The 14525-nt window shown below is 44.8% G+C and overlaps 1 protein-coding gene across 1 annotated transcript in view; it reads right to left on the bottom strand.

The window, feature by feature from the left end:
- LOC120940459 (tubulin polymerization promoting protein) overlaps positions 1-11702 on the bottom strand; it is an 80944-nt gene extending 69242 nt beyond the window's left edge. The window contains exon 1 of the mRNA XM_040353337.1: positions 11495-11702. The gene's annotated coding sequence lies outside the window, so the exon portion shown is untranslated. The remainder of the gene's footprint in view (positions 1-11494) is intronic.
- Positions 11703-14525: the final 2823 nt, after the last annotated feature.

Here is a 14525-nt window from a genome sequence, read left to right as displayed (position 1 = left end):
TGCTGCTCCTCTCTGTCAAGCCCTCCACTGACTTCCACTCACCCAACCAATTAAATTCAAAATACTAATCCACAACTCTGTCCCCAGCTACCTCACTGGCCTAGTCTCAAAATACCAACCTAATCATTCTCTTCGTTCTTCTCAAGACCTCCTGCTCTCTATCTCCCTCTAAAAAAATAAAAAGAACGGCGCACCAGCCTAGTGTATTACCGTTTGACAGTTTAATAAATAGATAAGATAAAATCAAACTACTCACAAACGAGATAGTGTAAAAGGCTTGTCAACAACGGTTGATGATGAATACTAGACATGTGCACTGCCAAAAAAAACGTTTTTTTAGTTTATGTTATTTTCGGGGGGGGGGGGGGGTTCGTAAATTCGGGAAATTCGAAAAAATCGTTTTTTCCGTTTTTGTTTCATTCGTTTTTTTTATTTTTTCGGAAATTCAGAAAAAAAATATTTTTTTCGTTTTATTCGTTTTTTTCGGAAATTCGTAAATACGGGAAATTTTCGGATTTCCGATAAAGCAAAAAACGGAAAAAACGAATGAAACGAATGAAACGCAAAAAAAAATAAAAATTTTCGGAAATTCTGAAATTTACGAATTTTCGAAATTTTTAATTTTCGAAATTTCGAATTTTTGACATTTCGAATTTTTCAATTTTCAAAATTTCGAATTTTTCAATTTTCGAATTTCGACTTTTTCAATTTTCGAATTTTCGACTTTTTCAGTTTTCGAATTTTTCAATTTTTGAATTTCGAATTTTTCAATTTTCGAAATACGAAAATTCGGAAATACCAAATTTCGAAAATTCGGAGATTGAAAAATTGGAATTTTTTTTTTAATTTTCTATTTTTTTTTATTTTCGAAATTCAGAAATACGAAAATTAGAAAATTGAAAAATTAGAAAATTGAAAAATTAGAAAATTGAAAAATTCGAAATTTAAAAAATTCGAAATTTAAAAAATTCGAAATTGAAAAAAATCGAAATTGAAAAAATTCGAAATTTGAAAAGTGAAAAATTCGAAAATTCGAAATTTTTTTACATTTCGAATTTTTCACTTTTCAAATTTCGAATTTTTTAAATTTCGATTTTTTTACATTTCGATTTTTTTACATTTCGAATTTTTCAATTTTCGAATTTTTCAATTTTCGAACTTCGATTTTTCAAATTTCGAATTTTCGTATTTCCGAATTCCGAAATTTTAGATTTTCGAATTTTTCAATTTTCGAAATTTCGAACTTCGATTTTTCAAATTTCGAATTTTCGTATTTCCGAATTTCGAAAAAATCGAAGTTCGAACATTAAAAAATGTTTCAAATTTCGAATTTTTCTTTTTTCAAATTTTTCAATTTTCGAATCTTTCAATTTTCGAATTTTTCCATTTCGAATTTTCGAAATTCGTAAATACGAAAATTCGTAAATACGAAAATTCGTAAATACGAAAATTGAAAAAATTTTCCATTTTCGAACTTCGATTTTTTTCTATTTGAGAAATTCGGAAATTTGAAAAATTCGAAATTTGAAAAATTCGAAATTTGAAAAATTCGAAATTTGAAAAATTCAAAATTGGAAAAATTCAAAATTGGAAAAATTCAAAATTGGAAAAATTCAAAATTGGAAAAGTGAAAAATTCGAAAATTGAAAAATTCGAATATTAGAAAATTGAAAAATTCGAAAATGGACAAATTCTAAATTTGAAAAATTTGAAATTCGAAAAATTCCAAATCTGAAAAATTCGAAATTGGAAAAGTGAAAAATGCAAAAATTGAAAAATTCGAAATTCGAAAATTCAAAAATGGGAAAATTCAAAAATTTGAAAATTCTGAATTTCGAAAATTGAAAAATCCGAAAATTTTTCTTTTTTCCGAATTTTCGAAAATCCGAATATCCGAAATTCGTAAACAAAAATTCAGGGAAAAAAACGGAAATATGAATCTTCGAAAATTCGTAAATTCGAAATTTGTAAATACGAAAATTCGGAATTAACGAATTTCCGAATTTTCGTAAAAAAACTAATTAGAAACAAAACGAATTGCACATGTCTAATGAATACCCCTCGAGCCACAATCCCAAATGGGGGGGGGGAGAGGTGTGTCACTGCCGGCTCGTCCCCTCCTCCCATGCTCACCTCCAGGACTTTTCCAGTCTCTCCAATCCTATGAACTCCTTACTCCAATCTGTCTGATTATCTCCTACTCTATTAGCTTTTAGACGATCCCTGAAAACCCTCCTTTTCAGAGAAGCCTATCCTCCCCACACCTAACAACTGTATTTTCATTTTCTCCATCTGATCACCCCCCACAGCTATTACCTTTTGCTCCACTTGACCCTCCTTTCTAGATTGTAAACTCTAACAAGCAGGGCTCTCTGATCCCTCCTGTATTGAATTGCATTGTAACTGTACTGCCTGCCCCATGTTGTAAAGCGCTGCGCAAACTGTTGGCACTATATAAATCCTGTATAATTGTTCACTTTTACCAAAAAAAAGGGGGACACCTGTAGGTAAAAACAAACTGTGCAGCTTTAACCACTTAATGACCGCCGCATGTACATATACATCGGCAGAATGGCACAGACAGGCACATCAACGTACCTGTACGTGCCTGCCTAGACGTGGGTCGGGGGTCCGATCGGGACCCCCCCCGGTACTTGCGGCAGTTCCCGTGGCTGTAGGAGCGATCCGGGATGAGGGGGCGGCTGTTCGTTTCTGGCCACCCCCTCGCGATCGCTCCCAGCCAATCCCCTTCCGCCGATGCGCTTCCTCTGCCTGTGTAATGTAAACACAGGCAGAGGAAGTGATGTCATCTTTCGTCCTGTCAGTATTTCCGTCCGGCGAGAGGAGAGAAGACATCACAAGTAAGTTGCACCAACAGACTACTGACACCAGTGACACATAGGCACACTTAACCCCCCCAGTCACACCCCGATCACCCCCCCCAGCCCCCTGTCACAGTGATTGCAGTGATCATTTATTTACTGATCACTGCATTTAGTGTCAGTTGTGACAGTTAAAAGTTGCAGGGCAGTTAGTCTTAGGCCCCTTTAGGTTCAGGGTAGCCCCCCTACCCCCCCTAATAAAGGTTTAACCCCTTGATCACCCCCCTAGTTAACCCTTTCACCCCCTATTGCCAGTGTCACTAAGCGATCGGTTTTCTGATCGCTGTATTAGTGTCACTGGTGCCACTCAGGTAGCTTCATTTTCTAAATAAATGTTTTAACCCCTGATTGCCCCTAGAGTTAACCCTTTAACCAGTGATCACCGTATAAGCAGGTTAGCCAGTTCGTTATTTAGGTTAGCCGCCAGGTTTTTATAAAGCGTCAGGTACCCCCATATATTACCTAACAAAGGTTTTAACCCCCTGATTGCCCCCTAGTTAACCCTTTCACCCCCTATTGCCAGAGTCACTAAGCGATAGATTTTCTGATCGCTGTATTAGTGTCACTGGTGTCGCTAGGTAGCTAGTTATTTTTTGAGGTTCGCCGCCAGGTTTTTATAGCATTAGGTACCCCCATACATTTTCTAAAAAAAAAGTTTTTAACCCCTTATTGCCCCTAGAGTTAACCCTTTCACCAGTGATCACCGTATAAGTGTCACTGGTGACGCAGGTTAGCCAGTTAGTTATTTAGGTTCTCCGCCAGGTTTTTAGAAAGCGTCAGATACCCCCATATATTACCTAACAAAGGTTTTAACCCCTGATTGCCCCCTAGTTAACCCTTTCACCAGTGATCACCGTATAAGTGTTACGGTTGACGCTGGTTAGTTAGTTTGCTGTTTATAGCATTAGGGCACCCGCCGTATATAACCCAATAACCCCCTGATCGCCCGGCGTGTGATATCAATAAAATTTTAGCGTCAGTCAGGGTCTGCGTTGCCCCAGGCAGCGTTAGGCTAGTGCCAGTAACGCTTACACCCACGCGCAAAGCATACACCCCCCTTAGTGGTATAGTATCTGAACGGATCGATACCTGATCTGATCAGATCTATACTAGCGTACCCAGCAATTTAGGGTACCCAAAAACGCATTGTTAGCGGAATCAACCCAGATACCCGCTAGCACCTGCGTTTTGCCCCTCCGCCCAGCCCATCCAAGTGCAGTATCGATCGATCACTTACAAAAACACAACACACATAACTGCAGCGTTCGCAGAGACAGGCCTGATCCCTGCGAACGCTAACAGCATGGGAGCATTAGAGGCGGAGGAGCGATTTTGCTCCTAATGCCGCGTACATATGGTTGACATTCGTACAGAGGCTTTCCCGTGAAAAAGTCTGACCGTGTGTATGTGCCATAACTTTTTATGCCGCGTACATTCGGTGGAAATTCCAACGGAGGCTTGCCCGTGGAAAAGTCTGACCGTGTGTACGCGGCATAACTTTTTTGCGGGAGGATGCCCCCATGCTTCGGCATATATAAATGGTGCATGTATGCCCATCATTAGAAGTGGGTGGATGAAGGGAGGTATTCTAATGGTGGGCATACCCACCGATCAATCTTGTTTTTCGTTCAGCCAACAGGCTGCATGAAAAAAAAGATTACAATACATGTCCAACAAGAACCATCAACGTACTGGTATGTTGCTGGACTTTGAATGGTTATACCAGAATGATGCCTGCAGGTTTAGGTATCATCATGGTATCATTCTTTTCAGCCAGCGGTCGGCTTTCATGTAAAAGCAGTCCTAGCGGCTAATTAGCCTCTAGACTGCTTTTACATTCAGTGGGAGGGAATGTCCCCCCCCGGATATAAACAGCGCCATTGGGAAATTGGGAAAGCATTTTATCACAGCGATCTTGGTGTGTTCAGATGTTTTGAGGGCAGAGGAAAGATCTAGGGTCTAATAGACCCCATTTTTTTTAAAAATAGAGTACCTGTCACTAACTATTGCTATCATAAGGGATATTTACATTCCCTGAGATAACAATAAAAATGGCAAAAAAATAAATAAAATGGAAGCAATAGTTTACAAATAAAATAAAAAAGCTAAAATAAATAATAATAAAAAAAAAGCATCCCTGTCCCCCCCTGCTCTTGCGCAAAGGCGAACGCAAGCGTCGGTCTGGAGTCATATGTAATGCAACAGCAATTGTACCATGCATGTGAGGTATCACCGCGAAGGGCAGATCGAGGGCAGTAATTTTAGCAGTAGACCTCCTCTGTAAATCTAATGTGGTAACCTGTAAAGGCTTTTAAAAATGTATGTAGTTTGTCGCCACTGTGCGTTTGTGCGCAATTTTAAAGTATGTCGTGTTTGGTATCCATGTACTCAGCCTAAGATCATCTTTTTTATTTTATAATTTGGGCAATACAGTGTGTTTTAGTGCTTTAAAATAAAAAAAAGTGTATTTTTTCCCAAAAAAAATGCGTTTAAAAAAATCGCTGCGCAAATACTGTGTGGAAAAAAAATGCAACACCCACCATTTTATTCTGTATGGCCTTTGCTTTAAAAATATATATAATGTTTGGGGGTTCAACTTAACTTTCTTGCAAAAAAAAAATATGTTTTTATGTAAACAAACAGTGTCAGAAAGGGCTTTTTTCTTTAAAGGGGTCGTAAAGACAAAAATATTTTCCTCTTAAATTAAAGTCTGACAGTAGCTGATAAAGTAAAAAGTAATGTTTTGCATTATAACTAGTTTGATACCTGTTGAAATCGAGCTGTTTTATTCACCTCCGTCACTCCTGAATCATTATTCTCACTGACTTCCTGGTTTGCGGTGCGCATTCATTCTTGCTACATCACGGCCTAATGGGAACTACAGTTCCCATTAGGCTTAGCATCCATGCCTGTGAGGGATAAGAGAGCATCTTCACGCAGGGCTGTAGTCATAGGGAGGGGGTGAGCACATTCTGCTTTCCACCATGCAAAACGGCTCAGATGCTGGTGGAAAGCAAGAAGAGGAGAGGCAGGAAATGTCATTTTCAAACCTGGATTACTGTATTTTGGAGGTCAAAAGGAAAAACGAGGTAAGTGATATTTAAATGCTCTAGCTTACAGCAATCAATTGATCTAATAAAAAACGAACCTTTAGTGTTCCTTTAAGTGGTTAGAAGAGTGGATGATATATGATATAAGCTTCAAAAGGTTGTGCATAAAATTCCAGGACAATTCAAAACCCCCCCAAATGACCCTATTTTGGAAAGTAGACACCCCAAGCTATTTGCTGAGAGGCATCTTGAGTCCATGGAATATTTTATATTTTGACACAAGTTGCGGGAAAAATAAATATATATGTATTTTTTTGCGCAAAGTGGTCACTAAATGATATATTGCTCAAACATGCCATGGGCACATGTGGAATTGCACCCCAAAATACATTCTGCTGCTTCTCCTGAGTACGGGGATACCACATGTGTGAGACTTTTTGGGAGCCTAGCCGCGTACGGGGCCCCAAAAACCAATCACCGCCTTCAGGCTTTCTAAGGGTGTAAATTTTTGATTTCACTCCTCTCTACCTATTACAGTTTCGGAGGCCATGGAATGCCCAGATGGCACAAAATCCCCCCAAATGACCCCATTTTGGAAAGTAGACACCCCAAGCTATTTGCTGAGAGGTATGGTGCGTATTTTGCTGTGTTTCGTTACTGAGATTTCACTTCACTTACTGCCCCATAGCCAAACAGGAAGTGAGAGAAAATCCCTGCAAATTAAGAGAATTCCTTGGGGACCCTGGGTCACCAGAACTAGTGTCCCCATTGGGAGATTTTCCTTCTGTTACTTTTTCTCTGGACAACCCAAAATGTGGGATTTTTTTACTTTCAATGATAATGGTACACAGGACAAATAGAGAGTGTGCATCTCCTTAATGGGGACACAGACAGCAATAAAAAATGACAGGGGTCATCCCTCTCCACTCTGTTCAAAATGAAAAGAAACGTTTTGCATTTAATTATTAAGAATGAGCTCAGGCAGGGTTCACAACTCCACATGCCCGTGCCTGCCAGGAAGCTGAGACTCCACAGCGCTAATCACAGACATCAAGACATTTACTGATCCGTGGCTGCACAGAGCGGGAAATGTCTCACTACCTATGATTAGCACTGTGGAGTGTCAGCTTCCTGGCGGGCGTGGGCATGGGCACGTGGGGTTGCGAACACACCTGAGCTCATCCTTATTAATTAGGGATGCACAATACCATTTTTTTTAACACGGAGTACGATTACCGATACTTTTTTGCAGATACTCGCCGACACCAATTACCGATACCTATCGCCTAGGAAGAGGGTTGGTTTGGAAGGTGGGGGGTGGTGGTGGTGGTTGTTAGGAAGTTAGGTGAGGGCAGGGTGGGAATAGAGGGTAAGTGAGGGCAAGGTAGTTGGGGGTAGGGTGAAATAGGACTGTGGGGTGAGAGAGTTGGGATGCAAAAGGCTTTGGATAGGAGGGTTATTGGGAAACATGGGAGCAGAGATAACAGCTGGTGGAGGGAAGGAGGAGGCAACAGGCAGAAGTGACAGCAAAGACTGCAGGAATGGTACAGGGAGACAGCCAGAGGCTGCAGGCATGGTAGAGGAGACAGTCAGAGACTGCAGGAAAGGTACAGGAGACAGCCAGAGACTGCAGGCACGGTACAGGGAGACAGCCAGAGTCTGCAGGCACGGTACAGGGAGACAGCCAGAGTCTGCAGGCACGGTACAGGGAGACAGCCAGAGTCTGCAGGCACGGTACAGGGAGACAGCCAGAGTCTGCAGGCACGGTACAGGGAGACAGCCAGAGTCTGCAGGCACGGTACAGGGAGACAGCCAGAAGCTGCAGGCATGGCGCAGGGAGACAGCCAGAGGCTGCAGGCATGGCGCAGGGAGACAGCCAGAGGCTGCAGGCATGGCGCAGGGAGACAGCCAGAGGCTGCAGGCATGGTGCAGGGAGACAGCCAGAGGCTGCAGGCATGGAACAGGGAGACAGCCAGAGGCTGCAGGCATGGTGCAGGAAAACAGCCAGAGGCTGCAGGCATGGTGTAGGGAGACAGCCAGAGGCTGCAGGCACGGTACTGGAGACAGCCAGAGGCTGCAGGCACGGTACAGGAGACAGAGACTGTATGGTACAAGAGACAGTGTGGGAGAGGAGCTGGCCGGACAGCATATGGAGGAGGGTGAGAGCTCCGCTGCTCAGTGTCTATATACAGAGCCCCTCATTTCTCTGTCACATCATCCAGCCAGGGAGAGCCCGGACCCAGCTCTCTGTGTGGTTGTGAGTCAGAGCTGGAGGAGGGAGGTGCGCAGTGTGGACTGCGGAGACAAGGCTGGTGGGCTGGCAGCCCGGTGCTTCGTCAGAATTGGTGGCCCCTAGGGTGACCAGACATCCCAGATTTCAGGGGACAGTCCCCGGATTGAGGACACTGTCCCTGGACCAAGTCTGTCCCTGGATTGGATTTGAACAGGGGCTGGGGCAATTTCAAAGACAGTCAGTACAGAATTAAAAAACACAAAACACACCCCCACTCCACAGCTCCTACTAGCTTATGGGGGTCTATTTCTTTCCATTATCTGTTCCCCTTTCTGATGATCATGTGCTGGTTGGAGCGGAGGGAATATTTCTTCAGTTACGGGTGCATGCCCATCCAGCTCCGCTCGCATGTTCTTATGCCTTGGCTCAAGTCCCGGCCAGCCGCCTGCTTATCTTCTTGCCTTCCCTTGCGGAGCGATCTTCCTCTGCTCCCCACCCAGTAGTAGCCAGGGCCCAAGGAGTAAGACTTGACAGGCTGTGAGGCGGGCGTCGGCGACGCACAGAGAGTCGCTGATTGCCGCCATTACTAGTAAAAAAAAAAAAATGTCCCCGGATTTCAATTTAAAAATCTGGTCACCTTACCCTAGCGATGTCACTGGAAGGAGGAGGAGGCGGCGATGGCACTGTCTGGAGTGGAGGAGGCGGTCCAATCCCAAGATGGTGTCACTTCCGGCAGCGGTTTCCGAGCATTTTCGCGAGTAACAATAGTCACGAAAATGCCTAGTATCGGCACCGATACCAGTATCGGTGCAACCCTATTATTAATTATACTTTAAAGCGGGACTAGATGGTCTTCTGCAAGAAACAATGAGCACCGAGATAGGCTTTTAATACAGAAGAGATGTGCAAGGTCTCTTCTGCAATAAAATTCTCCTACCTGCCTGCTCACCAGTGGCGGCCTATAATGCAGTAGCACACAAAATCCTCCTGCGCTCTGATGTTTCGCCAAAACCGGATACTGCAGTGTGGTCTCACGGCAAAGTCTATAGTCTTGCGGCCCTCCACAGAACAAAGGGTGTTCATATGGCTAAAAACAAAGAGAAAAAAATAAAGGAGGGCGCACCGACCTAGTGTATTACCACTAAAAAATTTTATTAAAACACAATATAAGCAATAGTCCTACTCACAAGGAAAGTTGAGTAAGCGCTTATCAGACAGCTGGACTGGACCTTGCGGCACCTGCCAGTAGAACCTCAGACACCTGGACGGCTGACACGTTTCCGGGGCGTACCCCCTTCCTCAAAGCCTAAATGGTCTGTGGTCTGTGGTCTATAATGCAGCACACAGGTGCGCCGCCCCCCCATCCATGTGCCGCGCCCCCTAATGTACATGCGGGGTGCCGAATGCATGGATTATTTTTTTAAGCACGTGATTAAAGTCTGAGATTAATAGGCTTCAGCACTGTGCCCCGAGCACACCCACTTGTGTGACAATAGCGAATGAATATTCTTTAATCCATCACTCGATTGGCTAAAAGGAGATGCGATCTGATCGGCCGCCTAGGAGAATAATGGAGGAGTCGCACTGCACACGGAGGAGAGGAGGAAGGAGACACACGGCGTGATGCAGCGAAGGAGGGTGGGATAAGTGCGGGGCTGGTGGCCGACGGACAGACGTGGTGGTGGCTTTAGGTGAGGGTGATCTGGTGACTGACCAGGGGGACTGGGGCTGTGGGGGCATTATTTGCCGCTCCCCAAAAAAACATATGCCACCAGCTGCCACTGCTGCTCACGGTCTCTTCCAGGGCTGTACAATAGGGTGACCAGACATCCCCAGTTTCAGGGGACAGTCCCCTAATTGAGGACACTGTCCTTGGACCAAGTCTATCCCTGGTTTTGTCCCCAGATTGGATTTAATAGGGGGCAGGGGCAATTTCAAAGACAATCAGCGCAGAATTAAAATAAAAAAAATTTCATTACACGCCCCTGCTCCGCCGTGCCTACTAGCATAGGGGGGTTGTATTTTTCCCATTATCTGTGCCCCTTTCTGATGATCATATGTTGGTCGGAGCGGAGGGAATATTTCTTCAGTTCGGGTGCATGCCCATTCAGCTCCGCTCGCATGTTCTTCTGCCTTGGCTCAAATCGTGGCCAGCCACCTGCCTATCTCCTTGCCTTCCCTGGCAGAGTGATCTTCCTCCGCTCCCCATCCAGTAGTAGCCTGGGCCTGAAGAGTGAGACTTGAGAGGCGAGCGGTGACGGGCAGAGAGTCGCGGATTGTTGGCATTACTAGTAAAGAAAAATTCTGTCCCCAAATTTCATTTTAAAAATCTGGTCACCTTACTGTACAACTGAGTTACAGATGTGCACCAGGCCAGTCTCTGAGTGCCGGTGTCCTGCCGAAAAAGATCCCCCGGCAGATAAGAACCCCCCTGTATTGCGCTGGCGTGGAGCTTGCGCAGAACGAACCTCAACTGAGCCTCCGAAAATAGCCGACACATGCCACACCCTCCCGATGCTAGTACTACTCTAGTGCTAGTGCTACTCTGCAAGGGGCGGGGATGATTTTAGCAATAAAGTACACGTCTTCGCGGGGCACATTGCAAAACCAACCCATCAACAGTGAATTAACTGCCCTTCATTTGTTTTAGCATGCCCCGCTATGATGTGCACTTTATTGCTAAAATTACTCCCGCCCCTTGCAGAGTAGCACTACATCTTCGGCTATTTTCGGAGGGTCAGTTGAGGTTCGTACTGCGCAAGCGCCTGCGCAGTACAGGGGGGTCCTTATCTGCCGAGGGGAACTGGACTTATTCGGCAGAACACCGGATGACTGCTTTCTGCTCAGGAGTGATGTCATCCAGCGCCGGCCAATGAGGAGGCCCGAAGACTGGCAGATGCTGGCTAGGGACTCTAGGACAGGTGAGTATTAATCCTTTAGTTCTGCTTTAATAAAAACTCACTTTCAAAAAAGGAAGTTCAGAACTCAAGATAAAAACAAAACAAAAACAAAAGATCACATTCATGTTTTACAGCAAAAGTCTCTTCCACTGTAAACACACGCTGATGGTTAACATAACAGTATATAATTATTGTATATGGTTGGATCAGAGCTTGCTGATAGGTTCAGAGGCACACAGCGTCCCCTAACAGCATGTTTACAAGGATGATGTCACAGAGATGCATTCCATGTACACAAACCGAAAGTACGGAGATTCTCTGCCATGTAAACACGCAGACTGCTCTGTGAGTCGTTCCATTTGCCCATGCGCCAGACTCCATTGCATATATCATCATGATAAAACAGAAATGTACAATTCGCTCACTTACTTCTTGTAGGAATCCAAAGTGACAGGTCTGAGAGCAGAAAAATCGAAAAGCTGTCAGAACTAGAGCGGCCCGCCCTCTGCTCAGCCATTGGTTAAAATCTGCATCCAATGACAGAGCTCGCTGGGAACATTTTCGTCGGTCTTCCCCTGTGGCTGGGAAGAAGGGTTGCATGCAGTGCACTGTGTAGGGATTCCTTGGGAGCGTGCACGAGCCTCAACGCGTTCCTGTGTGATGAGGATTGTACTCTGCGCGCTCCTGCCCTCGTGAGGCGGGAAATGTATCTAGTCACACCTCCACACATCATTCTGTACTTCACTTGAAGACTGGAACTACAGATATCACTCGGCCGATATTTCACCGGCTAAGCTGGTAAAATAAACTTTTTCTTACAGCATATGCAGGTAAAAGAAACAAATACTGGCCTAATATGTCAAAACAAGCTCGCTGTTATAAATGAGCCATGAGGTAGTTTTTGTACTTGCAAGCAGGTTGAAATGCATACAGCCAGTGTTCTGTCAACATCTTCAATTATGTCACTTCAGGTGACTCCAGTAGCAATAATTGCAGACTTGGCTGTTTTCATAGAACACTGGCAGCGTATACATTACGGTACACAATATAATGAGTGGACATTGTTAATCCGCCTGCTAGTAACCAACAACGTGGCCACAACTTTTTTACTCCTTAGCCAGGGTTCTGTCAAAACCGCCAATTTGTTGTGTACCGTAATGTATACGCTGTCAGTGTTCTGTGGAAACAGAAAAGTCCTTGAAATTTGAAATTCCTGCTGCTGAAGAGTCACCGGAAGCAGTGGCGGCTCGTCCATAGGGGGCGCACGGCCACTGCCCCCCCCCCTCCAAGCTATTTAAAAAAAAAAAACTTGCCCTTTAAGGGTGTCTGAGCGCCGGACACATGGCTGCCTATGAGAAGCTTCCCAGATTACAATCAGCTGATTGCAGGCTGGGAAGCTGATTTGCCTGTGTTTAGGGTGTGTTCAGGGCGCAAGCAATGCACCTGCAAACACTCCCCACTCTACTGTCATTTGCTTTTTGCAGCACCACTTCCGGTTTCCCGGCTAACTGCTGTGTGGTCTGGGAGTGTAGTCAGGACCGGAGTGAAGGACGGCCAGGTTCCGGTATAGTGGGGTCCATATTTCCGATATGGAGGGCATTGGTGCAGGACTGGCGGTTGAAGTGGTGGTCGGTACCAAGAGAGGGGAAGACGGTCAGGCTCACTGCTGTATTGTCGGTGCTCCGCCTCCTTTCCTTACCCCGAGGGGTCTAGGGGTGACATTGGGGGGATGGGCTGGTGGTGGTTCAGGCGAAGAAGATGCTAAGACCCCCCCAGCTGGAGCGCCATGTGACCAGGGTGAGGCAGCCTCTGCTTGGATGGCCACAGTGTGAGCGGAGGATCTGCTGTGAAGCTGTACCCAAGAGTATTGGCTGGGATCCTGAAGGTAAGAGAGCATCGGCCCATCCACAATTACTGACCAACATCCGCCGATTAGTGTAAGAGATCCCTGACTGAGAATGAAAGCTGAGTGACAGATGGGCACAGTGACAGTGATCTGAGTGACAGGTGGGCGCAGTCACAGTAATCTGAGTGACAGATGCGCACACAATGGCTGCATTTGATGCAATTGATGGGCACAGTGGCTTCCCATTGATGGGCACAGTGGCTTCCCATTGATGGGCACAGTGAGGCTGCAATTTGTTTTTTTTTCTCGTCGTGAAAAACGGCCGTGTGTAGGCCTTAACGACGGGGGAAACAAATTATGAGAAGGAAAATTTGCATAATCAGCCCAAAGGGTGGTGCCATTCGAATGGAACTTCCCCTTTATGGTGCTGTCATATGTGTTGTCATCGTGTGTATGCAACTGAATTATTATCCCAGTATTGTATATCCTGGCTCTCTGTGCGATCCCTTCGTGGATGCGCTTTCCTGTCTCGCATTGGGAGCTGCGATGTGTATAAAGGGAGGCTTTTCTGTGTCTCCTGCTGTCCCCATCTGCTTTTTGGCGAATAGGGACACCTACACATCGGCACCATGTGCTTGGATGGCCACAGTGTGAGCGGAGGATCTGCTGTGAAGCTGTACCCAAGAGTATTGGCTGGGATCCTGAATGTTGGGTGCCTCCCGCACTCACATATCAGCCATCCACACATGGTGTTGGGGGCGGAGCCCTCTGGGTCCTTCCGGGGTAAAATTGGAGGTCAGGCATGGCTTGGATTTAATTTCTCTCTTCACTGAGGACCAGGGCCGCCATCATGAATTATGGGCCCTTACACAGCTTCAGGTATGGGCCCCCTGGAGCAGAGAGAACCGGGGGGGGGGTGCTGCCACCATAAATTGAGAAGCGGGGGGGGGGGGCTGCCGCGGATTGAGAAGCGGGGGGGGGGGGAGAAATAAAGAAAAAAATATATAAAAAAAGGGGGGTAGCCATCCGGGGCCCTGGGGACCTCTGGGCCCTTTAATAAAAATAAAAAATATTTATAAAAAAATATATATATATATTTTTTAAAAAGGGGGTTGCCATCTGGGGCCCTGGGGACCTCTGGGCCCTTTAATAATATATATATATAAAGAAATTGCAAAAAAGGGGGGTTGCCATCCAGGACCTCTGGGCCCTTTAATAAAAATGAAAAAAAGAAACCTCTGGGCCCTTTAATAATAAAAAAAAAAATATATAAATATATATATATATATATATATATATAATTAAAAATAAACATTTATGAAAAAAAGGGGGTTTGCCATCCAGGGCCCTGGGGACCTCAGGGCCCTTTAATAATAATAAATATATATATATATATAAACAAAAATAAAAAAATAAACATTTATTAAAAAAAAGGGGGGGTTTGCCACACATGGGGCCCTGGGGACCTCTGAGCCCTTTAATAATAAATATATATATATATATATATATATATATATATATATATATATACAGTGATACCTCGGTTCACGAACTTAATTCGTGAACTGACTCTGGTCGCGAACCGAATTGGTCGCGAACCGAGGCACATTTTCC

This window comes from Rana temporaria, chromosome 5, assembly GCF_905171775.1.
Source record: "Rana temporaria chromosome 5, aRanTem1.1, whole genome shotgun sequence".
In the NCBI taxonomy this organism is placed as follows: Eukaryota; Metazoa; Chordata; class Amphibia; order Anura; family Ranidae; genus Rana; species Rana temporaria.
The sequence above is the reverse complement of the archived record's forward strand: the minus strand, read 5'-3'. Positions and strand labels throughout refer to the sequence as shown.